This window comes from Mustela nivalis (assembly GCF_964662115.1).
Source record: "Mustela nivalis genome assembly, chromosome: 2".
In the NCBI taxonomy this organism is placed as follows: Eukaryota; Metazoa; Chordata; class Mammalia; order Carnivora; family Mustelidae; genus Mustela; species Mustela nivalis.
In genome coordinates this window covers 52,715,940-52,742,850 of record NC_139021.1, presented here as the reverse complement: position 1 = coordinate 52,742,850, position 26,911 = coordinate 52,715,940, and the positions used below count along the sequence as shown (strand labels likewise).

At 41.4% G+C, this 26,911-nt stretch overlaps 1 long non-coding RNA gene across 1 annotated transcript in view; it reads left to right on the top strand.

The window, feature by feature from the left end:
* Nucleotides 1-1,007: 1,007 nt before the first annotated feature.
* The window catches only part of LOC309859056, a 69,880-nt gene continuing 43,976 nt past the window's right edge, over nucleotides 1,008-26,911 (top strand). The window contains exon 1 of the long non-coding RNA XR_014308513.1: nucleotides 1,008-2,857. This is a non-coding gene — a long non-coding RNA (uncharacterized lncRNA). The remainder of the gene's footprint in view (nucleotides 2,858-26,911) is intronic.

Here is a 26,911-nt window from a genome sequence, read left to right as displayed (position 1 = left end):
ACAAATGATGCTGGGGCTAACTGAATAAATATGTAAAAAAAAAAAAATGGGCGATGGTCCCTATGTCACGCTATATACTGAAATTCAAGATGAATCTTAGACCTAAATGTTGAAACTATAGAGTTTCCAGAAGAAAATATAGGAGAATATTTTTAGAAACTTCAGTAGGCAGATTTTTAAAGAAAAAAGTAGTAAGAAAGCACTAAACATAAAAGTAAATGGATTTTTACACAAAATTTAAATTTTAAAATTTTGCTTATCATAAAATGCCATTAGTAAATGAAAAGGCAACCAGCTAAAGACTAACAAAAGTCTTGTATCCAGAACATAAAGAATTACAAATCAACAATAAGACAATCAATCCTATTAACACTCAAGACTTGAACAGCCATTTCACAGAAGATTACAAACCATTAAGCAAATGAAGATACTCGACATTATTAGTCACCAGAGAAAGGCAAAATAAAACCATGAACAGGCTTCATTGAATCCTTTAGGGTAAATAAAATTTTAAAAACTGATACCACCAAGTATGGGTGAAGATATAGACTAACTAGAACTCTCACACGTTGTGGATAAGCATTAAAATAGTACTAACATTTTGAAAAACTATTCGGTAATTCCTTATAAAAGAAACCCAGGAATTCTACTCCTAGGTGTTTGTTTATCCAAGGAAAGTAAAAACAAATGTCTCTAAAAGATTTGTGTAAGAATGTCCCTAGTAGCTGTGTCCATGAGAGCCAAAACATGGTAACAACTCCAATGCCCATCTAAAGAAGAAAGGATAAACACATTGTGACACATTTATACAACATGATAGTTACTTCTGAGTAACTTAAAAAAAGATGAACTGGGACGCCTGGGTGGCTCAGTGGGTTAAGCCGCTGCCTTCGGCTCAGGTCATGATCTCAGGGTCCTGGGATGGAGTCCCACATCGGGCTCTCTGCTTAGCAGGGAGCCTGCTTCCTCCTCTCTCTCTCTCTCTCTGCCTGCCTCTCTGCCTACTTGTGATCTCTCTCTGTCAAATAAATAAAATCTTAAAAAAAAAAAAAGATGAACTATTGATACCCAGAAGAAAATGGAAGTGAGGTACAAGTTAGTACACAGTGTATGATTCCACTGAAAGGAAGTGGAAGAAGAGGTAAAACTAATCTATGGAGATGGAAACCAGAGAATGTGGAGTGGACACCAACCAGAAGGTTACACAAGAGAAACTTGTGGTGTGATGGAATATTCTACGTTTTGACAGGAAGTCTGGTTACTCAGGCATGTATGTTTTTCAGAACTCTTTGTACACTTAAGTTATCATTATGCATAAGTGTTGGCTCAGCTAGATAAGTGCAGATAAATAAGAATAACAAAGATGAGACTGGGAAGATACTTATACATAAAGAGCCTTGAACACTGTGCTGAGGAGGTCAGACTCAGCTCTGTAAAGCAACAGGGAGCTATAGATGGGCAACTATGGACAGGCAACAAGTAGGGCAGTGCCTTAAAGACTGCATTTCAGAAAGTTTACTAAGGTGCTTTATATGTAGAAAGAAGGTATCTTTTCTAATAGCCATTTTAATAAAAACATTCTATTGATTTATTTCAGAGAGAGAGAGAGAGAGCTGAGGTGGGGACGGTCAGAGGAAGAAGCAGGCTTCCTGCCAAGCAGAGAGCCCGATGCAGGGCTCGATCCTAGGACCCCGGGATCATGACCTGAGCCGAAGACAGACGCTTAACCAACTGAGCCACCCAGACTCCCCTTAATAGCCTTTTTTATATCATCAGTGGAAATGTTTGAGTCCCTTGGCTATTAAGCTTAGGATAATACACACGTGAGGACTTTGCTTACCCTCCCTCCACTACTCTACCCCCAAGAGATCCCTTCTATATCTTATTTTGGTTTCTAGAAAATGAAAAAGTATAATTCCCGTATCAGTAGTATTTTCGTAAGTGTATTCTATAGGCTGATATGGAAGAGACCCAGAATTTCAATTAATTACAAAATGGAGGAGACTCTGGACTCCAGAAGGCGAAGGCTTTGGCTTTAGAAATGTAGCTTTACTTGCTGTCCAGGAGCGTTGGCGGGGGGGTGTGGGGGTGGGGGGTGGCGGGAAGAGCCAAAAACATGAAGATTTTACATAAAAATGCCGACCTGTGGTAAGTTGTGGCCTGTACTCTCCATTTCGTAGCAGCTCCCTCTCCTCCGCTCCACTCTGTCCTTGTTCCGCCTAGATGCTGTGGCTTTTAATGGTTATGGCATTGCCTGGAGCAGTCTCCACAAAGTCTCTGAGGAGTTATTTTATTTTTGTTGGTATCGTCTCTCTCATTTATGTTTGTAGAGAATGTAAATTAGGATTAAAGATGAGAGGGAGGAGGCCTTGGGCACATATGGCTCACAGAGCATGGCCTGGTTAGGTCTGCTTTGTTTTATAAATAAGTCATCAAACTGGATTTCTGGTCACTGGTGTGCTTCCTCCAGAATTTTCTTGAGCTGCCCATTACTTTTCCATCCTCTCCTCTGATAATTTTTCAGAAGCCAAGCCCAGCAGGCCACCAGTTCTCAATGAAGCAGTTATTTCTAAGAGGCTAAGCAAAATTTCTGGTTAAAATGAAACACTTACGTCTGCTCACTCAGCTGTATCACTTCAAAGAGAAAAACAAATAAAACCCAGCTTCCTGTCATCTCCCAGCATTAAAGGAAGACAAAGTACAATTGCTTTCCATTTTGACTAGAAGCAAAACTACAGATGAGTAACATGATAGATCAAAAAGCCAAACAAACTGAAGTAACCTCTTCATCAGCGAAAGTCAACTAGCTGAAGAGTGAAAACCTCCCACACGGATACCTTCTCCATCTCCCAAAAAGGTAAGCACAAAAAAGGAAGAGAAACTCTTTTCTAAACATAGAACATAACCTAAATGAAACCTTGTAAATTATAACACAGTACTAAACCTAGACTACTGAAATCCACACGTACTTTTCAACTATCTACAAAGAATAAAACGGAAACAACTAAAAGAATAGAATTGTACTCATCATGGAAGCTTTTCCTTTTCTAGAGGTGAAGCCTCCTCCTGCCACCTGACAGAGGTTTTGACTAGTAGTGGCCAAAATGGGGACTTTTCAGGTACCCTGAGACAGTCATCACTCTACTGAACCTTTTCCATCCTGTTTTTGGGCAGGACTTGTTGGCTCACCCATTCATGAATTCACCATGTATTCATTCATTCATGCGGTGTCTACACTCTGTCCACAACTATTGTTAAAGGGCCACATGAAAACATTCGACATTACACTTTTATGGCTGTTGCTTTAAAAAGAAAAAAATCTCATTTATTTATTTGAGAGAGAGGGGCAAATGGAGGGAGAGACTCAGCACTGAGCAGGGAGCCTGATGTGAGGCTGGATCCCAGGACCCTGAGATCATGACCTGAACCAAAGGCAGATGCTTAACCTACTGAGCCACCCAAGTGCCCCATATGGTTGTTGCTTTTTGACGATGCCAACATTTGATCACTTTGTAGAGCAATAGCATTCTTTCAAAAATTTCCAACCCCACCCTCACCCCTTAAGGCAAGAATAGAAGCTTTTCATAAGAAGGCAACCATGTTCTGATTCCTGTTCTTTTAGAATGTAAGTAGAAGGATGTCTACAAGAGCTGTAGAAACTCTGTGATGACAATTACATTAATTAGATCACCAAAGATCGTGGGCAAGCCATACCTTCTACACTCAGTGTCCTTACATATAGAAGAATTTAGAGTAGAGGTGTCTGGGTGGCTCAGTCAGTTAAGCACCTGCCTTTGGCTCAGGTCATGACTGTGAGGTCCTGGGATCAAGCCCCTTGTCAGGTTCCCTGCTCTTTGGGGAATCTGCTTCTCTCTCTCCCTCTGTACTACCCCTCTTCTCATGCTTGTGCGCACACACACACACACACACACACACACTCTAATACATAAATAATTTAAAAAAGAAGAAAAGAAGAGTTTAGAATAGTTGAATGTTTTTAAATGTGTGGTCTATGGGCTCAAAACTATTTGGGGTACTTTTTAAAAAATTGTACATTCCTGTACTCTATCGCTAGAGCTGCTCAATTAGAATTTCTGAGACTGAAGTCCCCAAGTCTGCTCTTAAAACTGGCACCCCAAGGAGACTGTCATATGTTGCAAAGTTGATAACCATTGAAACAATAATCTCTAAGGGCACTTCCAGTTCTAAAGGTCGTGATCAGGTCCGCCATGTAGCAGAAACACTGCCACTGAGAAGGTGAGATTTTTTTTTTTTTTAAATTGAGATGGGGGGATGTTGGAGTAGGGAGAAAAGTTTGGAAAACAGAAGTTTAGGGACACCTGAGTGGCTCAGTGGGTTAAGCCGCTGCCTTCGGCTCAGGTCATGATCCTAGGGTCCTGGGATCGAGTCCCACATCGGGCTCCTTGCTCAGTGGGGAGCCTGCTTCTCTCTCTGCCTCTGCCTGCCACTAGGCCTGCTGGTGCATGCTCTCTTTCTCTGACAAATAAAAAAAAAAAAAAAAAAGAAAACAGAAGTTTAGAAATTATACAGTTTGAGTATACAGAGGAAAACTACAAAAAAACTACAAAAACTACAAAAAGTAGTGTGATATTTACCGCTCTGATTTTGAAATGAATACTTCTAGTATGGTTTGTAATGGCAAAGGCTACTAAGAATAACTATTATAAAAATGTGCGGTTGATAAATTAAGCTATAATTAGAACGAGAATAAGAGAATAAATTCCAGATGCCTCTATTTCATGAAGCGGCACAATGACACTTAAGCAAGGGCTGTTCAACTTAAGTTGGAGATGACAAGTGTTTGCCGCAGAATGGAGTAAATATTTCTGGTAGAATGCCTTTAATCATCGTTCTGGTGGTGGATTATACTTCATTGGTGAGAGAAGAAAAACAAACTGAAGAATCTTAGCATAACTGAGGAAACATAACATTTGGATTTACAGTTAACGGTGATTGTTTGGAAACTGTCATTTATTCAGCTGTTTTTGAGAGCTACTGAAATAAAAAGCATATTTCTGGGTCAGAAAAATCACAAAAAGGAAAACATTTTCGAATCCAATAAATCCTGTCACTAAGTAAACCGACCTCTCTAGGCTGGAAGTAGCCGTACACATTCACTGGAGTTTTCAGTCTCTCCCAGGAATATGATTAATTATTGAGGGAGCAGGGTTGGATGGGTTGGATGATGTCCTCAAAACAGACATAGGGAATTCCCGCCATAGCGACAGTTTGGGCCACGCCCATTATCTCTAGCTGTGACCCAAAAATTAATTTTGAAAATGTAGGTGTCCTTCCAAGTTTCTGGGGGGTCTAATGTCATTATATCTGCAAACCTGTGAGTCTCTAGAAGCTCCCAGGGCCTCCTGGCAAAAGCAGAGTTTATGTAAGTATTGTCTACCTACATATAGCTCAGGGAACACCGCAATCCTATTTCAGGGCCCAATAGCTAAAGCCTGTGGGACGCGCTGTATGGGATTTTGGTAAATAATGCTATCATCCCAATCCGTTCCAGAAAAACCATGTGCGGCCCAGATTTCAAACACTTTGTCTCACTGTCTGCTTAAGAATTACATCATACACTTGTAGCGCCATTAAAAGTAACAAGAAGGAAAAAAAAATAACAAGAAGAATACAGGTCTCATTCAATTATTTCAAACTGATCTTTAGGCAACTTCCTCGCCATTTCCCCTTTTGCATAGGTCATTCTGCATTTCCACTGCTCTCCTCAATCCCTCCATCAATTCTGCATTTCCGCTGCTCTCCCCAATCTCATCCCTCCTTGAATCAGATCAGCAGCTATCTTCAACCAGTTGGCGGGAATAAAAAAGACTACTAATTGTAAACACTTTTTTAAAGCTTGTCTGCCTTTCCTTCTCTTGCCTATAAACTTAGGTATGGCCCCAATATCCTTTCCTTTCTTCTCGGAACACTAAGTTTTCCACCCAGTGTTAAAAGAATTGGAAATTATGTCTTTAAATTTGTATACAGTAATATTACACACTCACCATAGAAAAATAAGAAAATCAGACAGTACAGATACTCAGGAAAGGACTTCCATCTTCTCACTCTGACTCTAATCCATCCGACCCTTTCACTTATTGATTCCGTACTATCACTGGCTCCCAAATGCACACCCAGACTTCTGAACTCCAGACCCACATACCCCTAGAACTACAGACTATCCACACCTGGATGTCCCACAGACATCTTAATTCACTATCACCTTAAATGCAAACTCTATCTTTTCTCCAAAATCAGTTCTTCCTTCCAGTCATCTCCTCACTGGGGTCATGATTAAAGCCATCCTTGATACCACCTGCTTATTATGTCTTCATACAATCAGGGATCAAGATCTGCCAATGCTATGTGAATAACATGGGATACCAGCCCGCCATTGCCCCATCTCCTTATACCATCATTATATCCTGCCGGGATGACGGTGCTAACCTCCCATTTGGTCTTCTTCTATCCAGTCTGGCCTACCCTGCAATCTATCCTCCTTATTATACTCCCAGGCACACATTTCTGTTCACATCTGTTTCTCTCCTTAAAATTACTCTCTGGAACCCCATCCTAGTTTAGAGCATCATGTCCAACTTCCCTAAAACAAAGCCCCTAATGATTTGACCCCTATCTGTCTTTTTCCATCACCTTCCACACTATCCACCCCTACATTCAAATTCTGACTATGAGCTACAGCTCCAGCATGTGCTGGTCCCATTCTCATGGGCATTTGACATTCCTTCTCTCTGTCAGACATGCCCTCACCTCCCTTTGTTCTGCTAGGGAGCAACAGGCACCTTTCAGTTCTAATTCTCTCTCTTCTTGGCATCCTTCCCTGACATTGTGGGTATAGTTAAGGGCAACTTCTCTGTTCTCATAATACCTGTATCTGCCCCTCCTTTCACACACTCTGTCCAGCCACACCTGGATACTCCTTTAAACAAGGAGTCTGCAGTTCCTAAATGTTGGCAATGCAGTGTTATAAATTTAAACAGATTGCAGTAAATCATCAGAATCTGTTCTTTATGTCTGAAAAAGAATTAAGTCATGCAGGAAATGCCTTATGGTGTCTTTTGAGTACTCATGCATCAGTACACTCTATTGCCCTGAAAAACTTCTTGGACAAGAAGCAGTGACAGATTCATATTTGCTTCTTAGGAGAGTCATAAATGTGCATCCTCTCCTTTCAAGTTTATTTCCATTTGCTCAATCGATGATTCTGCTTCATTCATGAGAATCTGAGTGTTAGGAAATCAAAAGAGATGAATCTATAAGCTGTTTGCTGCCACTTACTGGATAACCACTTTGCTTGCCTAAACAAATAGAGAAGAATTTTTAACTATTGGCTGACAATCATAAATATGAATCATCTAATTTCTACAAGTGTCAGAAAAATATTAGGAACAAAACTGGTAAGAAAATTACTTTTCAAAGGCTACATGTCTTCTTAATAAAATCCACACTCCTTCTTACTACCAGGTTTATTTTTATTTTTATTTTTATTTTTTTGCCCAGGAGAAGAAAAGTATAGTTTTATATCTAAAGCAGAATATCCAGGAAAAAAAAGAAAGGATGAGTGTAAGACCACATAGCGTGAGTAAAAAATTAAGAAGAACATTAGTAGTTAATTATAACTCATAAAAGTGTTCCACTAGTGCAAAGCTACAAGATGGAAAGCTTTACTCAGAATGAGTATCATCTGTTGCCTCCACAAATGTTTGCACAGTTTACTTGCTTTGGTGCAGAATATTCCAATTGGGTAGTCATGTCATCTAATGCAGCTCATTTCCCCCATTCATGTAGTACCACAAATCTATTAGAAAGAAGCCTTTGAACACTCTCACAGTCAAACAGGTGTCTAATCTTTCTACTACTACATTGTTCACTCTTGATTGTGTCTCAGCTGTTACTGGAGTTTGCATACTTCCAGCTAGAAATATCAGTTCATCCAAACATCCTACTTGGGGGGTGTTTTTGGCTTGTGAAATAGCCTTCTGTGGACCTCTGTATAAATGTAGTCAGAATGTCTATAGTTCTTTTTTTTTTTTTTAAAGATTTTATTTATTTATTTGACAGAGAGATCACAAGTAGGCAGAGAGGCAGGCAGAGAGAGAGAGAGGAGGAAGCAGGCTCCCTGCTGAGCAGAGAGCCCGATGCGGGACTCGATCCCAGGACTCTGAGATCATGACCTGAGCCAAAGGCAGCGGCTTAACCCACTGAGCCACCCAGGCACCCAGAATGTCTATAGTTCTAATCCCAAGTAAAGTTTTGTCAAAAAATACTATTAGAAAAAAAATATAACTGAGTTAAATTAGCCGTCTGTGATAGAATGTTATGTATTTGAGCTGGAACCACCATTAAAGGCAATTCATAGCCCGTAGATAATGGAGTAAGCTAGTTGTTTCTTTCTCTGTTTTAGAAGTAAAGGGGCACGTGATATTGATGATAACTTTGGACTCGACATGTGCCAAACATCTTGTATAGACTGCTGCATTTATTCTGTAGGTAGAAGAAGAGCATTTGACAGGTAAAGAAACTGACACCCCAAAAAGCAGAGCAACTTTCAGAGGGCATTTGGCCAAGTAGTGCAGAGCTGGGACTCGGACTGACTTTGACAACAGAGCACACCTCTTACCCACGATGCTTTCTAACATCCCCAGTTAACTGTGATAGGTATTCATATTCTTGGCATAATATTCTTTTGGCTGCCATTTGTTGATTTACAATTAATAAAATTTTTAGTTTTGGTATTTTAGAAGATGTGTCTAGAATAAGCATCTATGGCTCTAAGCCAGATATATCTGGGGGGGATTCTGACTCTCAGTGGGCTACCTCCACTCTTACCTCTCTCCTCACCCTCAATACATCCCAAGAAGACTTTGCACCAACCCCTGAGAGTGCTCCTCATTCTGTGTCTCCACGGCAGCAAAGGCAACATCATCCATCCACTCAGTTGCCCAAACCAGAATCCTGGGCACCATCTGGATTTCTCCTTCTCCCTTTCTCTCTACATAAAATCACTAAGTGTGTAATTCAGTATGCTAAATATCTCTTAAACCCATCTACCTCTCTCCGCCCTCAGTGCTCAGTGACTAGTTCAAATCGCCACCATTCCCAGCTTAGGGTACTTTGGTAGTACCCTGACGCGTCTCCCCTCTCTTGCGACCCTCCAAACTTCTTCACTCTTCAAACTATTCTGCTCCAGAGGCACTGAGAGTATAATTTCATTCTTCATTCTCTCCCTTGCTTAAAACTTTTGACTGGTTCTGCATTTCTCTTGGGGTCAAGTCTCTTCTCAATATGACCTTTATGCAAGGAGTCCTGTTTACTGCTCTAGTAGGGGAGGCAGATAAAAGCAACATAACAAACACATACAAGCATTTACAAGTTACTCTAAATGGTGTGAAGGAGGGATGCCTTATGGTTCAGTTGGTCAGGCATCAGACTCTTGATTTCCACTCAGGTCGTGATCTCAGGGTCATGGGATTGAGCCCCGTGTCAGGCTCCATGCTCAATGAGGGAGCCTGCTGGAGATTCTCTCTCCTTTTGCACCCCTCACCCCTGCTCTGCTGCTCATACATTCTCTCTTTCTAAAATAAATAAATAAACCTTTAAAGAAAATAAATGGTGTGAAAGAAATAGGTAACTGAGATAGACACAAGCAGTGGCTGGAGGTTATGACCACGGGGGCTTGTTTGAGTAAAGGGAAACTGATCAAAAACTTAAAGGCTACAGTTAGGAGAGAATAAAGTACCATCAAGAACTTTAAAAGTGTCTGCATGGCTGGGACAAGATCATCAGAGGAAAAGTGGCATGAACTGAGTTTCACAGCCTTGGACGCTGGGATGGAGTCTGGATTCTATCCAAAGAGAAATGACAATCCTTTGCCAATTAAGCAGATATCCCTGTCTGCTTTGTGGAGGGTGGAGCGCTGAGCATACAATACCAGACGCCAGTAAGGAAGAGATTGCAGAGGTTTAACAAAAAGAAATGGAACCAGACTAGAGTGGTGGCCGAGGAAGGGAAGGTGGCTGAGTAGATCTGCCACATCTTTCAGCAGGGACTGGAGGGACCTGCCAATGATTTGAACATGGATGTTCTGGAAAGGAAGGAATAAAGGCTGTCTCTAGGTTCTTGGCCAAAAGTCCTAAGTGGGCCACTTCATGAAAAGGGAGGCTTGGGTGAAGAGCAAACTAGAATCAAAAGACTTTTTCTTGAGCTTGTGAAGTTTGAGATGCTCCTGAAACCCTGAAGTGGAATAGTCGAAGAGGGTATTGGTTTGGGGCATGAATCAGAAGACAGGTCTAGATCAGAAATGAAGAGTGGGAATATGTACTCTTATGGATAGCACATGTAAATGCCTCCAGCAAACTCCTCCTGACTTTCAATCTGGGTAGGGGCCCGTTGTGTCTAGCACCACACCCTGAACTTCCTCCTCTACTGTAAGGATGATTTCATCCTTTGCTGTACTGATACCACTCCACAACTAACATGTGTTCTCCATCCAATGTTGAGCTAGTTTCATGTGGCCAGTGACTGGTCTCTGTTCACTACTGTGCTCCCAGTCTGGTCCTGTGAATGCTCTTCACCCAGAAAGAAAGTGGATATTCAATACTGACCCACACTCAATGGAAGAGGGATAAGCTCCACCTCTTGAAGAGAGGAATTTCAAAGAATCTCCAGACATGTCTTTTAAGATTTTATTTATTTCAGGGAGAGAGAGAGATCATGAGCAGAGGGAGGAGCAGAGGGAAAAGGAGAGAGAGAATCTGAGGCAGACTCTGTGCTAAGCGTGCAACCCGATGTGAGGCTTGATCCCATCACCCTGAGATCACAACCTGAGCCAAAATCAAGAGTTTGATATTCAACCAACTGAGCCATCCAGACAGCCCTAGACATGTCTTTAAACCACCCGACTTAGCAAAATAAACTTTTTATTTTTATTTGCTTTTATTTATTTTTAAAGATTTTTCTTTATTTATTTGACAGACAGTGATCACAAGCAGGCAGAGAGGCAGTAAGAGAGAGAGCGGGGAAGCAGGCTCCCTGCTGTGACAGAGCCCAATGCAGGGCTTGATCCCAGGACCCCGAGATCATGACCTGAGCCAAAGGCAGATGGTTAACCAACAACTGAGCCACCCAGCTGCCCTTTCACAAAATATATTTTTTAAAGATTTTATTTATTTGACAGAGAAAGAGAGAAAAAGATATTTTGTGCACAATCAGGGGGAGTGGTAGGCAGAGGGAGAGGGAGAAGGAGGCTCCTCGCTGAGCAGGGAGCCCCGTGTGGGGCTTGATCCCAGAACCCTGGGATCATGACCTGAGCCAAAGGCAGATGGTTAACCAACAACTGAGCCACCCAGGTGCCCTTTCACAAAATATTCTTCGGTTTATTGTTTGTTTTGAGTTTATAAAAGCAATCTCTGAGTGTGCTGAACTATGAAATTTCATTCTTAGAAAATTTTAAGATGACTAGTTACAAACTAAATTCTCACTCTTCTCATATCTGACTGCAAGGTTATCTTTGCTTTGAGCCCAAACTTGGAATTACAAAAAACTTTATAACTAACAGAACTGTTCTTACTTCTAAGTGAATATATACAAAAGAATATTCAAGAGTGATTAATTTCATTATTAGTTTACATTGATAAAATAATACTACCTGTCTGCCTTTGGACTTCTAGGATAATGAAAAAAGAACCTTATCACTTAAAAAAAGAATGCTTGTCAACCCTGCAATGAATAATTCTGAGTTTTAATTGCTCATTTACTTTTGTTAATTTACAATGGGCAGTAAAGTGGTTAAGTGCTCTTCTTATCAATATCTATTCTCTCAAGTAAGTTTGGTGAGAAGTGGAAATACTACCTCTAGTCATAAGGTTTTTGTTTGCTCTGAGATTAGTAAGGCAAAGAGAGCCAAAGGCCACCTGTAGAATCGGTGTGACATTATAGGTTATCCTAATATATCATTAAATGAAGGCTCTGCTAAATCTTTTCAAGAAAAGCTGGGAGAAGTCCCCTATTTAACTTCACTTTTAAGAAACTCTTTTACAGGGCACCTGGGTGGTTCAGTGGGTTAAGCAACTGCCTTCAGCTCAGGTCATGATCCCGGAGTTTCAGGATCAAGTCCTGCATTGGGCTCCCAGCTCCACCGGGAGTCTGCTTCTCCCTCTGACCTCCCCTTTCATGCTCTCTCTCACTGTTACTCTCTCAAATAAATAAAATCTTTAAAAAAAAAAAAAAAAGAAACTATTTTACTATGTCACACAACAAATTTGTTATGTTTTAATCAAGGCATTTTTATCAAATCAACAATAGAGATATAGGAACTTCATTTCAATGCTATAAATCAGGTGTTAACTTCCGGTTTTCTTCTGAAAAGAAATTATTCTTTGCTCTCCATTTTCTCTGCCATCACTGAATTTTCCTACACTCAACTATTACTAGTATTTCCTGCTGGTGAAGACCTGACCTGAGCTATTCTCTTCACTGGATAAAGTGCCACATGACAGAATATTGTCACGTAGACATATTTTCATGTTTAAAAAAAAAAACGATGCTCTGTGAAATCCACAGAAAAGAGCAAATCCAGACCCTCAGCTGCTTTTGTATTGAGGGTCGGGGGGCCACTTTCCCATTAGATGACTGTTTGCTTCCTGCTAGAGGCCCTAGCAGATGGGTTCTTGGTGCCTCAGAAGGCAGCCTGGTCCATTTTTAGACACCCACAATTATTTTATATAGAAAATTCCTCTTTAGATAGACCGATTCACCTCCCTGTTCTTTCACCTCGCGCTTCTGTTCCATCTCCCGGGGTCCGGCGGCATGACCTCCCCCCTCTTCTCGAACTCCAGTGCCTCAGCTGTTTCTCTGTTTCTCACTGAGCCCTGTTTGTTCTTCCAGCCGTCCCCCCCCCCCCCCCCCGTGTTCGATTTCCTAGATCCTCCCAACCCAGCTCCCTGTATCCTTCAGGCTGGCTGTTTTTCAGACGAGATCGGAAGCATTCGGGGTGGTATGGCCGAAGACTTGCCGCTGTTTTTCAACAGTGCACTTCCAAGTATCTGCTCCAGCCTGAGTTTGGGCCGACAGACCTGAATCTGCCGCAAGCCCAGTCACATATGGGTCCAACTCCGTGGAGGGATGATGTCCTTATCTACACACACGCTGGGTGGGAGGGAGGCAGCAACAGGACATGACCCCAGGCTTGTTGTATGTAGTAAGAGGGTCATGTGAGACATTTAGCCCATAACCTGATAGACGGGAAGCACTGAGTACACGTTAGCCATGTATGTAATTTTAAACATAGAATCCCACTTTCATCAACCTACTGTGGGAAAGAACTGTCACCTCCTGAATTCTGAATACCAGAACCCTCCGAATGGAGCTCGAATCTATACTAACTTTCTCAGCACCCTCGCTGCACACGGCTGACTCATACTGAGATCATCAAAACTCCTCAGTCTTTGTTACATGCGATTCTAGTTGACCACATCTTTCTCACCGGCCCTTGCACAGTTTTTTGTTTTGTTGTTGTTATTTGTAGTGTGGTTTTTAAAAATGATGTCATCAATTCTACTATGGTAAGTGTAACTGAGCGTCCCAAGCCACAGGAATCATGTGGGACTCCGCGTAATCACTGTGCTTCCCAGCGGAGCGGAACTAGTGGAGAGTCCAGTTGCTGTCTGCATCCCTGCCACTAAGACTTGACAAGATACAGTGTATTCTTTGCCAAAAAGAATAGCTTTATTCCTCATGGCTCTCTGCCCTGCTGGCCTCCGAGCAGCAGCGAGTTCCCACTTAGCTTCAGGTTTTCTGTGGTGATCTAAGTTTCGGTGAATCCTCTGCTGGTTCTTCTTCCTTATGAATGTCAAACAGCAGCCCATGTGTGTTCTGGCCACTTTTCACATATTATTAGCTCAGTAAAACTATGGGTCACGTCAATGCCAATGGACTCTCATGCTTGAGGTTACGATATCAGTTACCATGTCCTGCACGCTAGGCTCATGGGAGGTCATGGGATTACTAGAGAAGATCTGTATGGGTTTACACATACCCCCACCCTCCCACCCAGCATTAAACTTAGACTTTCAAAACACACGCTTTCTCCCTTTTGAGAGGACAAAATACTTACAAGTCTAAGTATTTATCTAATTGGGTTATCTTGGACAAATTAGTGAACATTTCTGGCCACACACAAGAAATGAGGGGTTTAAATTATCCAATGTGCAGAATTCTATAGTTCATTTTAATGCTATTTCCACTGAAAAATTAGTCTTGTACTAGGGTCTCCCTAGAGACCCTAGATCTTACGGGATTATAGTATAGTATCAGTATTTTCCAGCTTTATTGTTTGTCCATAGCATTGAACCAAGGATGCGAAGTGATCCACGAGGATCGTGATTTCCAACACAGGCCTGCAGCAAAAGTATCTTGGGGTTCTTGACATTTTCAATTTTCTGACGCTTGGTGTCATTGAATGCTGTTGAAACACATTACCCTATATCAGTCAAAACTGCCTCTTCCTCCTCTCTCCCCTGCCATTGCCCGAGTTTATGCCTCTCTCCGTAATAGCCTCCTGGCTCACAGTCTTCCTATCTGTCCTCCACAGTGCTGCCGATGCAGTCAATGAAAAATACAAATCTGGTCACAATGTTCCCCAGACCCTCCAAACCTCCTTTTGCACTTGACAAAGACACTGAAGTTGTATGGATAATCCTAATTAAAGTGTAAAGTACCCTCCACTTAAGGACACAAGGCAGAAAATTGGGGGTTATAAATTTAACAAACTTCTGTTTATTTATTCTGTTAATTCTCTTAACCTCTTCCTGCCTCCACCATCCACACTGCAGTATGTAATTAGATTATTTTAATAGCTACCAGGTCTTTCTATTCCTAAATCCACGTAATCCAGAGCCCGCAGCCCCATGTCCTGAATTTCTGCCACCTTGAAAGTACAGGTTGAACTGTAGGAAGAGAGGCTGAGACAGTGCACAGGGGCTGACTACCTCACGTTAGAACTTAGAAGATGATCAAAACCATTACCAACATGGGAGATGTAAATTGAAACTATAAAAAGGTGTCACTACACATCCATCACAATGGCTAAAATAAAAAATAGTGACAACTCTAAATGCCAGCCAGGATGTGGAGAAACTAGATCCCCCATCCACTGTTGAAGGGTATGTACAATGGCACAGCCACTCTGGAAAACAGTTCGGCAGCTTCTTAAAAAACGATACCTGCAACCAAATGACAGCAATTTTCGTCTTAGGCATTTATCCCAGAGAAATGAAAACTGAGGCTCACACAAAACCTATGCAGGAATGTTCATAGCAGCTTCATCTGTAGTAGCCCCAAACTAGAAACAGCTCAGATGTTCTTCAATGGGATACTGGTTAAGCAAATTGGGGTACACCCATCATAACTACGTAATATTACTCAACAGTGAAGAGGAATAAACTACAGACAGACACCAAAACTTGGAGGAAACTCCAGAGAATTATGCCGAGGAAGAAAAGCCAAAAGGTTCCATGTTATATGATTCTCCTTATGTAATATTCTTGAAATGAAAACATTTTGGGAATAAAGAGCAGACTAGTGGTTGTCCTGAGTTAGGGAAGAAGGATGGAGGGAAGATGGGAGGTGGGTGTGGTTAATAAAAGCGCAACAGGAGGGATCCTTGTGATGGAACTCTTCTCGATCTTGACTGTGATGGTGGACACATGTAAGATGAAATTATATAGAACTACACACACACACACACACACACACACCCGCACACACATGTGAATACAAGTAAAACTGGGGAAATCTGAATAAGGTTGGAAGATTATATCAATGTCAATATCCTGGTTTAATGTCACACTACAATTTTGTATGATGTTACCACTGGATGAAACTGGGCAAAAAGTATATAGGATCTCTTTGTATTCTTTCTTCCAGCTCGGTGAATCTATAATTTACTGTAGATGGAATCTACAATTATCTCTATAAAAATTAAAAAACAAAGATCTCTAAACAGAATGGACTGGAATTGAGGGCAGGAGCTGTTAGAGTGGATGCAGGGAGACTGGTTATGAGGTGACTAGCATGAAGATAATGACGATTGATTGGGCTGTGTTCATCGCTGGGAGAGTGGCAATGGACAGGAAGAAAACTGGGTTTGATGTGGACTCCAGAGTCTAGACCTTTGACTTTTGAAAGGAATTTTCCCAGAGAGCTTCCTGAATCCCCAAACTTATGAAAACCATAAATGTATAACAATGATATCAATTTCAATAACATATACTTAAAAATTCATTAATATTCTTTACTTCTCTTGGCTGCAATAATTCAAAAACAAGAACAAAGCCAAATTATGAGTGGAGACTGAGCACCTCACCCCAACTCCTTGTGAGTGGAATCTGGTGCCAAGCCTTCCTGCTCTCCCCTACCCTCACCAATGTAAACATTCCCAAACCTAGAGTTGGCCTCAGAACCCCACCCCTCTCTACCTTTATTTTGAATGACAAAGGGAAAAGGAGGATGGCAGGGTCAGCTTTGCTTCCTATTTCCCCAGGCATCCCCAAAACGCACCATCTCACACACCAAACCTTCTTCTCTTTATGTCTTCTTCCCATCCTGTGCCTCAGATTAAACTCTGAGATTAAACTCCATTCCTTCAAATTTATATGCTTTCTCTATAGGCCTCTAGGGTATTTTTGCAAGAAATGTTAAATTTCTGAATACCAAAGGCCTATTCTGCTATTGTTTCCATGTGGAAGGGGACAGTGTTTTTCCTCTGGTGAGACAAAATGACTTTTTTTTTTTCTTCAAAGATTTTATCTATTCATTTGACAGAGAGAGATCACATCCCTGCAAAGCAGAAAGCCTGACTCAGGACTTGATTCCAGGACCCGCAAGACCATGACCCGAGATGAAGGCAGAGGTCCAACCCACTGAGCCACCCAGGTGCCCAATAAAATGACTTTTATCCAAAAAAATCTTCAGAGCCATGAATAATAATTTAAGATCTAAACAAGATCCTGGCCCCAGGGCTCCTGGAAATTTGAAGTAAGCTTTGGCTTGGGTCATGGTCCCAGGGTCCTGAGATCAAGCCCCTCATCGGGCTCTCTGCTCCGTGGGGAACCCGCTTCCTCCTTTCTCTCTCTGCCTACTTGTGATCTTTGTCTGTCAAATGAATAAATAAAATCTTAAAAAAAAAAAAAAAAAGAACCTGGCCCCAAAAGAGAGAAAACAACTCAAAGAAAGTGAAGTATAATTCTAAACCAAATATTTAAGAAAAAAATAAATAAAATAAAAAATAAAAAATCATTTTAGAAAAGCACTAGACATCTGACCCTTGGTAATTCCACTGTGGCTTTCAACTATCAGGCCAGAGGGGAAGGAAGAGATGAAGTCCAGAATGTTCCTGGGGAAACTAAAGAGGACAGTTCCAACTACTGGAGAGTCCAAGAGGCCCCTAGTCCACTGTATTCCCAAGTGGTCAGGCACAGAGGACATCAGCAATAGGATGGCTGAGTCCCTAGAAAATCACTGGGAAAGTTTCAAGGGCGTCGAAGGATCCATGCCCACAGGCTAACAGCTGAGTTATAGCTTTGGGAGATTTGAAACTGAAAAGAAAGTTTAGAAATGAGTCAAGTGCCCGGGTTCTTCAGAATGGCATTGAATATCACCTCTGAAATGGAGCAGGAGGTGACAGAGCTACCAGGAATGAGAATCCCGTGCAGAACGATTAGAGCTAAAAAATAAAAATAAAAATAAACAAAATCATACTTGGGAACCTGAGAACACAAGATAAAGCTCTAAACAATGACACCTATTTGTTTTACGACAACTCACTTTTTTATCTACTTCTTTACCTCTTAAAAGATGTACTTTTAAATTTTATTTTATTTTAGAGAGCACACACGCCCCAGCGGTGTGGAGTGGGTTGGGGGGATGCAGAGCGAGAGGGAGAGATAATTCCAAGCACAGAGCCCAATGCAGGCGGTTCCGTTTCACTACTCTGAGATCATGATCTGCGCCAAAACCAAGAATCAGATGCCCGACTGATGAGCCATACAGTCCCCCCCAAAATGTGCTTTTAAAAAGATTCATTTTGTAGCATAAAGTAGGTGAAGATACATATATAACGTTTTCACTGTTGAGGCATTTTCCTTAAAACTGCTGTTTCTTTCCCATCTCCCTCCTGACCCCCTTTTCTCTTTTGTACTTTTGTCCGCATACAAAAAGTCATTTAAATATCACTTAAATTTCTAAACATTTGGTAAAATTTGAAGTAAGCTTATCCTTTAACTTCAAGCTCATAGACCCTTTCTTGGTGAAGCCTTCCTAAGAGACAGTCATTAGAGACATTAGATAGTAAAGATTTGCTCCCTCATCTGACCCCCTCTTTTGTTCATATGGAAACTGCAAGGGCCTTTTTTTACCTTTGTGTTTCTCAGATTACTACAGGACCTGTAACATAGTAGGGCTCAATAAAAATCTGTTGAATAAAAGAGAAACCAAACAAAAGAGGACCTGGTAGGACTGATATTAAATCATTAAAATCATTAGTTCTTCAGATCACATGATTTGCAAGGCCTGTGACAAAGTTCCAGAGGAAGAAGACATCACTGGTGTCCCTCATCATATCATCATTTGCACGCCTAGAAGCTTCTAGAAAATGCTGTAGAATGGCCTTTAATGAGGGGGACAGTGCTGAGCCTCTGTGTGACTAGGGCATGGTGACCTGTCGAAGATAACCATCCCATCAAGCTTCATGAGCAGTGTATGCATTGTCCTAAAAAGAAAAATAAGCTCTTCTCATTGTAGCATGGCAAAAGTTATCACCTACCCCAAGGTCACCGCTTACAACTGATAGGTCCCACTAAAATCTGCTTTGGGGAAACTTGGCTAGGTATGGATATTCAAAACACAAAACACACAAAAGCAATGAAATACATAAATAAATATACATATAAACAATCTCAAACTCTGAGAAAATGTATACATACAGTATAAAAAACCATTTTCCCTACCCATTTGAGAGTAGATGGATGACATTATGCTCCATTACTCTCTAACACTTTTTTGTGTGTATTTCCTATAAATGAAACCATTCTCCTATATAACCACAATATAACCACTAAGATCAGGAAATTAATATTGATACTTTACTATAATTCTCAGGCTCTAGTCAAGTTCCTCCAATTATCCTCAAGCATGCACTTTGTAAGAAAACAAGGCAGTCCTAAATCCAGATCTTGCAAAACAGATGAACACCTTTACTTATCATGTCTCCTTCGTTTCATTCTATCTGGAATAGTTCTTGGTCTTTCTCTATCATAAGCATGACACTTTCAATGTTTATAGGCCATTTATTTTGCATAATATTCTTCAGTTTAGGTTTGTGTGATGCTTCTTCATGATTAAGTACATATACATCTTAGGCAGGAATATCACAGAAGCGATGATGCGTTCTCATTTTATCCTATTCAAGGGACACATGATTTGTATTTGTGCCATTACTGGTGACACTAACTTCAAACACTTGTTTAAGTTCCTGTCTGCTTGACTTCCGTGCTGTGAAATTACTTTTAATAAATATTTTCTGAGGAGGCTCTGAGATAATGTATCACTCCTCATCAAACTATTAATTTATTCACCACTTTTTAAAGTACCTGCTTGAAATCATGGTTTTCTACTTTGTTGAATACCTTACAGTTTACACTTTATTTTCTTGCTGAAATTGCCCCACTTTTTTCTAGTAGGAGCTGCAACAAGGTGGTGTCTGTGTCCCCATCATTCTTTGAGCACTTCTTTATTTCAGGCTCTATCTTGTATTTTCCCTACCTCACTACTAAAGTCAACCAATTCTCCAAGGACCTCAGAAGAAGGGTACTTAGAAACTAAGATCTGAATGCTAGATGTACTCAATGCTTTTGGGATGCCACTGCTCCCAGACCCTCTCAGCGGACAAAACTAGTAATATATGTATTTGAGTATCTCTCCCTCCCTTTTTCTCTTTCATCCATTCATTGAAAATCTTGAGTTCACACTCCAATCCACACTCCGATTCCAGCCCAACATCATCATCCTTAGTATTTTCTTCCTTGGTCAATCAATGTAATGATTCCTCCACAGCTGATATAACTACCTCCAACCGTGTGGATGCCCTCCTCACCACCCCCATGCCAGACAGCTCCTTCACATGAAAATACTCCTCACCTCTCGGAGGCTCTGACACCCCACCAGGCCACCACGAATCTACTCCTGCATCCAAGCCATGCACAGGCTTGCTCAATCCCACTTAACAGCTTTTGGAAACCATTTGAACAGGGCTCAATTCCTCGTCTCTGGTCCGTGTCTGTGACCTCTTGCTTTCTAGGTGTACATCTAAACTGTACATATAAACTGGGGTTCCACGCTACAGATTTTGTCAGCCTCATCCAAAGCACAATGAGCCCTATTACAGCCACGCATTTAAAAGCTGTGAATCTAACACTTTCCCACTACCTCGGATAGGGCACCCTTATTCTCTGTTACCATATAAGAACCACAGGCCTGGCCTAGCCAGCTTCCTAGCAGACCTAGAGCATGTCAGGCCACAGCTTCATCATACCCCCTGCTCTAAGTTTCTTTTCTTTCTGGCCCATGGACATTTAAATCCTATTTGGGGCACTGTTATATCCTCACAGATTTCTCTTTTTGTGCTGTATGTAACACTGCTATCTCTTTGGAATACAGAAAACAAGACAGAATCTGGGAAGAGTTTCTATATCGTTGAACAGGATAGTAATCTAGGTAGAAAGGGTCATAAAAAGGCAAAGTGCCAAAATCCTTTTAAGAAGCAGTATGAAGGGGTGCCTGGGTGGCTCAATGGGTTAAGCCTCTGCCTTTGGCTCAAGTCATGATCTCAGGGTCCTGGGACAGAGCCCTGCATTGGGCTCTCTGCTCAGCAGGGAGCCTGCTTCCCTCTTCCTCTCTCTCTCTATGCCTGCCTCTCTGCCTACTTGTGATCTCTCTGTCAAATAAATAAGTAAAATCTTTAAAAAGAAAGAAAGAAAGAAAGAAAGAAAGAGAAAGAAAGAAAGAAAGAAAGAAAGAAAGAAAGAAAGAAAGAAAGGAAGAAAGAAAGATAGATTGACAAGCAGTATGGAATTTGACTCCTTTGTGGTAATTTTTATTATTAAGATTATAGGGTCGGGCACCTGGGTGGCTCATTAGGTTAAGCGACTGCCTTTGGCTCCGGTCATGATCCCAGGGTCCTGGGATCAAGCCCTGCATCTGGCTCCCAGCTCAGTGGGGAGCCTGCTTCGCCCTCTCCCACTCTCCTGTTTGTGTTCTGTCTCTCTCTCTCTGTCAAATAAATAAATGAAATCTTAAAAAAAAAAAAAAAAGATTATAGGGTCAATGGGAGAGAGAGGGTTACTGCTGAGGGGATCCCCGGATCTGGCCCTCACCTTTGCAGGGTGGTGCACCAAGAGCTGATGGGCTCTCAGGACCTGCATTGATTCATCTTCAACAGCTTCACTGTAATGCTAAGGTAAAGCTTCAGGCCCACTTGCCTGTGCTTGTCTACCCTAGCAGCAATTTCATATTTGCCATTTTTGTATTCTTTTTCTCAAAGAGAGTCCCCCTAATTCTAAAAAAAAAAGCTTACAATTCTGGATCTGTCCCTCACAAATTCTGGTTCTGTCCCTGCAAGGAACTTATGGTTAAATCACAATGCAAATCTCCAAGGAAGGAAGATAATTTTCTAGAGAGCATTCTAGTTATCAGTGGAGAGAGGTGTTAGGAGGCTGAATAAATCTTCAGAAGGTTGCTTAGGTTGCTTAGGGAGCCAAGAAAGATGGGTGGTCTAGGGGGTTAATTTATGTAGACCACGTAAATTTCAAAGCCATTCTCACCCACCTACTGAGTGTGTCTGTAATTCCTGCGTGGTCAGGGATGCCTGGGTGGCTCAGTCGGTTAAGCATCAGACTCTTGATGTCAGCTCAGGTTATGATGTCAAAGTGGTGAGATAGAGTCTTGCATCAGGCTCTGTATTGGGCCCAGTGGAGCCTGCTTGAAATTCTCTCTCTCCCTCTCCCTCTCCCCCTGCTCTGCTCTCTTCTCTCGCACACACACTTTCTCGCTCTCTTATTAATAAATAAATAAATTTAAAAAATGAAAAAATAAAATTTCTGTGTGGTTAGTTCAGTATCTCTTGGCTCTCTCTTTCCAAAAAGAGTATTTGATTAACTCTGTCCAAAATCTTACTTAATGACTTTTTTTTCTTGAGGAGTTCATATCTGCCATCTCCTGCCAGTTCTTAATTAACATATTCTTTCTTTGTTACGGTGTAATATAATTGATTCGGTAACAGCTTTAAGACTCCTCTACACTGCTTGCCCCTTGAAAAAACCTGACTATTCCTAATCCTTTTCACTTCATATAATATCATCTCCAGGGTGGGTTAATTCTACCACCCACTCTATGGACACTCTGCTTCCCGTTTAGTTCTCTGAAGGCACCTTGTTTCTAGGTCATAGGGTCATTTATCATCCTCATGCATTAAGTCTTGAAACTCTAATCCCAATTTGAAATTAAAAATAGTAAATGATTTAAAAATTGGGGAAGAGTCATACAGGAAGTGGACATGTAAAAAGTTTCTCCCTTTATTATCTTTAAAGTTCACAAATCAAGAAGAAGCACCTAAATTGTATTATCCAGGCAGCAAAAGCAGAATATCCACAAATAAGCAGAAGGTACATTTTATATTTTCTTTAGGTCCAGTATCAAGTGTGGATTAATTCCATTGGAGACAACCATTGCTTTAGTTCCACAGCACACAGAGCAGTGTACATCAAGCAGTTAATAGTAGATTTCCTTTCAAAGAGCTTAAATCTAACTCAAGAGTAAAACACACATATAATTCTGAAGTTATTTTAAAATTATCAGTAATGATAAACAATGACTGAAGAGAAAAGCCAAAGAAGTGAAGCCTGAAAGACATTAACAATAAAAACAACAATGATGATGATGGTTGTCATTTGCTGAAGTCCTACCATGAGACACCACTGACGGTGGAACTCTTAATATCTGCATTTTACAGATGAAGAAACTGAGGTTCAGAGAGGTCTGTCCAAGATTACCTGGCTAATCAAAAGGGAAATTATGGTTCAACTCTTCCTTCCACATGGGCTGGGCAAGGGTTGGGGTGGAAAGCAATTCAGAGGAAATGAAGTGAACAGAGGCACTCAAGGAACACCAGGGTGATTTCATTAGCAGGCAGTGGAAGGGAAAGGGAAGGAGTCAGCTGGCAGCTGAGAGGAAGATGGGGCTGAAAGGTTCGCATAAATTTAGCCCTTTGGAGCTGATGTGAGAAGCACACAAGGATCAACCTAGGGAATCTCATACATCATTTGACATACATCAGACCCTCATACAGCCATTTTGTAGACCTGGAATCTAAAGGCCTAGTGGGAAATGGAACAGTCTTTGCAACCAGCAGTGTCATTAAAGAACAGTTGACACTGATTTACCCATCATCTAGGAGGTGCCTAGACAAACAATAAACAAACATATGAGCAAGATAGTAACAGTCTGGTGTAAGTGCTATGAATGCAGCAGACAGGGTGACAAGAGAGTAGCTGTGGTAGGGCTTTAGATAGGGAGATGTTGGCCAATGTACCTTTCAGATGTCCTTCCTCACACAAATAGCAAATATTAATGAATCTCAGTAACTTTTTCCGAAATGTTTGAGTAAAATACATACATGAAATGTATTTCATATGTATACAAATATTTTTAATGACATGAAACTACAAAGGTGTCTCATATTTTTATAAGAAGTGTCCCTTCTTGTAAAACTAGCTAAAAGAGGGGCGCCTGGGTGGCTCAGTGGATTAAGCCGCTGCCTTCGGCTCAGGTCATGATCTCAGGGTCCTGAGATGGAGTCCCGCATCGGGCTCTCTGCTCAGCAGGGGGGCCTGCTTCCCTCTCTCTCTCTCTCTCTCTCTGCCTGCCTCTCTCTCCAGGGAAGGAGTCAGCTGTCAAATAAATAAATAAAATCTTAAAAAAAAAAAAACTAGCTAAAAGAAATGTACCCTTGAAAGGCATAAAAAAATATATATAAACTGAATTCAAAGTCTGTGATTTCAAAGGGAAGTTTCCAATTAGAAGGAAATATTTGGAACACATTTTGAAAGACTTAGAGAATGGTGGTGTTACAAGGCAATGTTTTCATTTCAAAATACAAACAGAGTCTGAAAACTGGCTTCATTAGAACATTTGTTAGTGAAGGCTGTGCTGTTAAAGAATGATGATCCCAGGGGCGCCTGGGTGGCTCAGGGGTTAAGCCGCTGCCTTCGGCTCGGGTCATGATCTCAGGGTCCTGGGATCGAGTCCCGCATCAGGCTCTCTGCTCAGCAGGGAGCCTGCTTCCTCTCTCTCTCTGCCTGCCTCTCTGCCTACTTGTGATGTCTCTCTGTCAAATAAATAAATAAAATCTTTAAAAAAAAAAAAAAAAAAAAAAAAAAAGAATGATGATCCCAGGGGTATCTGAAATTCCTAAAAATTCCAGGAAATGCAAGTGCCCTTTGTAGGAGGTTGGTTTCCTAAAAGTGGAACACGCTCAGGTGCCTCCTGCCCCACGCTCAGAGAGGAGGACATGAAAGGTCACGGATGTGAAAATTACAACTGAATCAGTAAGACTCACTCAATATTGATAGTCAGACACCCAGCACTCCAAGACGGTGTCATACCATTGAAGGAGAAGCAGCTCGTGGTGGTCAGACTAGGAGAGCTGCCAAGCTGGATACTGATGCTGGATTTCATCCTAAAGGCACTGCTGGAGCATTTCAAAGAGGTTACTACTGGTATTACATTAAGTATTTCAGTGTGAAGGAAGGGCAGGTGTCACTGGGACTTCTACAATGCTGGCAGCTTATATAAGTTTTCAAGTACTGTCCTTGTTACAAGGAACTCTAACATGAGTGGCTGGGCAAGTACCCCGAAGAGGGCCCAGTGTGGAGGCACAATTCTGCATTCCTGTCCATGATCTTTGCCTGGCACCTTTGAGTCCTTTCATAGTCTATTTTAGAATTAACACTTGATAAAAGACGACTTGTACATTGGGTGGGGGTGAGATTCACTCAATCTTTCTTTCATTAAAATAACAATAATAACTCAACAGCAACACAAAAAAATTACAAAGCAGAGGAGGCTATACTATGGGGTTAAAGAAGTTTAAACTTTGGGATCCACTGCTCTGTCCCCAATCCCCACATTGGCATGGCCCCCTTCCAAGATCCTACAAGGGGCCCTAGTAATGTGTTTTCTCAAGATCATAAGTTTTTGAAAATTTAGAGAAAATTTCCAATTCTATTTCTAAAGAGGGGCTCCTATATTGTATAAACTTCAGGCTCTAAACCCTGGATCCTCCTGACTGAATGCCTGTCTTGTACCACACACTACACTCAATGCTGGAGGTACAAGGCGTGAACAAGGCACACTCCCTCCTGGGGAGAAGTTGGGTATAAAACAGAAACAAGAAAAATAATTGCAATGGGATACCTGCTTGGTTGTTGACTGTGCAATGGGGAACAGAAGCCCAAGGGACGCTCTTTTGTTGTTATTAATCTATTCATTAAAAATTTAGACTTACTGAATTTCTTTTTTTAATGACAAATGTCCATTAAGTAAGCCCAACAATACAGAAATGTAGAAAGAAACAGTTAATCTATTTTTGTAGAAATCCTTATTATCCTCAAGGTTGAGGCCCAATGAAATGCCACTTGGGTCATGAAGCTGTTCACACCAGGCTCTTTTAGGTGCTTATGATATCTTGTAGCATGCTCATGACACTTAAAGTAACACAGGAACATGGGACAGTCGGGAGAACTGAAAGCCCCCAACGTATTCAGGTAATCCACAAGGTTTGCATGTAAGAATATACAGAAGATAAAAAGGATGGGGGAAAAGGGGCAGAAGGTGGGGCCTGGAGTCCAGGTAAGGTCCTCCAGACTCTCTCCAGATGGTTTTCCGCAGAATATTACTAGAAATAATCACTGCTTTTTAGAATGGCAGTTGTGAAGGGAGCAGAGTTGGCCGAGTGGAGATGGGAAGAGCTGGCAGAGCAGTTAGGAATGAGAGGTCCTAGAGTCTGGCCCAGTAATAGCGGCAGAACGAAAAGTAAGGAATGGGCTTAACAGACAGGGAGGAAGAATCAGAACTTCAAAACTGACTTGGATGTGATGGTGAGAGGCCAAAGGAGGAGGCTGGCATTACTCTGGGGTTTGGCAGAGAATTAGTAATGGTGAAAATCAATAAGAACTCAAGAGGAAGACTGGTTTGGGGAGGAAGAAGGTGAGTCTGAGCTTGGTCTCATCACTCTGAGATACGAGTAGGTCAAAAAAGTAGAGACGTCTCATTCTTTGCTACATGGAGTAAAGTGTGGTCCATTGAGCAATGGCATCAGGACCCCTGTGAATTTCTGCTCCAGGCCACAGACCTGCTGCATCTAATCTGCATTGTAAATCCACACCTGCCAAGTCCTGGGATCTGACTTGGCTCCAAACTACTGAGGAAATCACCACACTTCCTCGCCTCTGGAGGTTAAAACGTCTAAAGTGTAGGGCCTGTTCTGTAGATGCGGTTGGTACAAAGGAACTGCAGAAAATATAGATTTGTAAAGTGGTGTGGGACCCTTTAAAAACTTCTGCCCATAAAGTATACCAAAGCCAAGGGAACACCTGTGGGCCATGTGCACAGCTGTCGTGGCCAGCTGACTCATCGACCCATCTGCCTGTGGCATCACATGTTTTCCTCTGTATTTGAGAACATGGATGGCAACACAAAGGAGAAAATAATGTACAGGGGTTTTAGTAAACTTGTCAAATTATAAGAATTTGGGTATAGACAA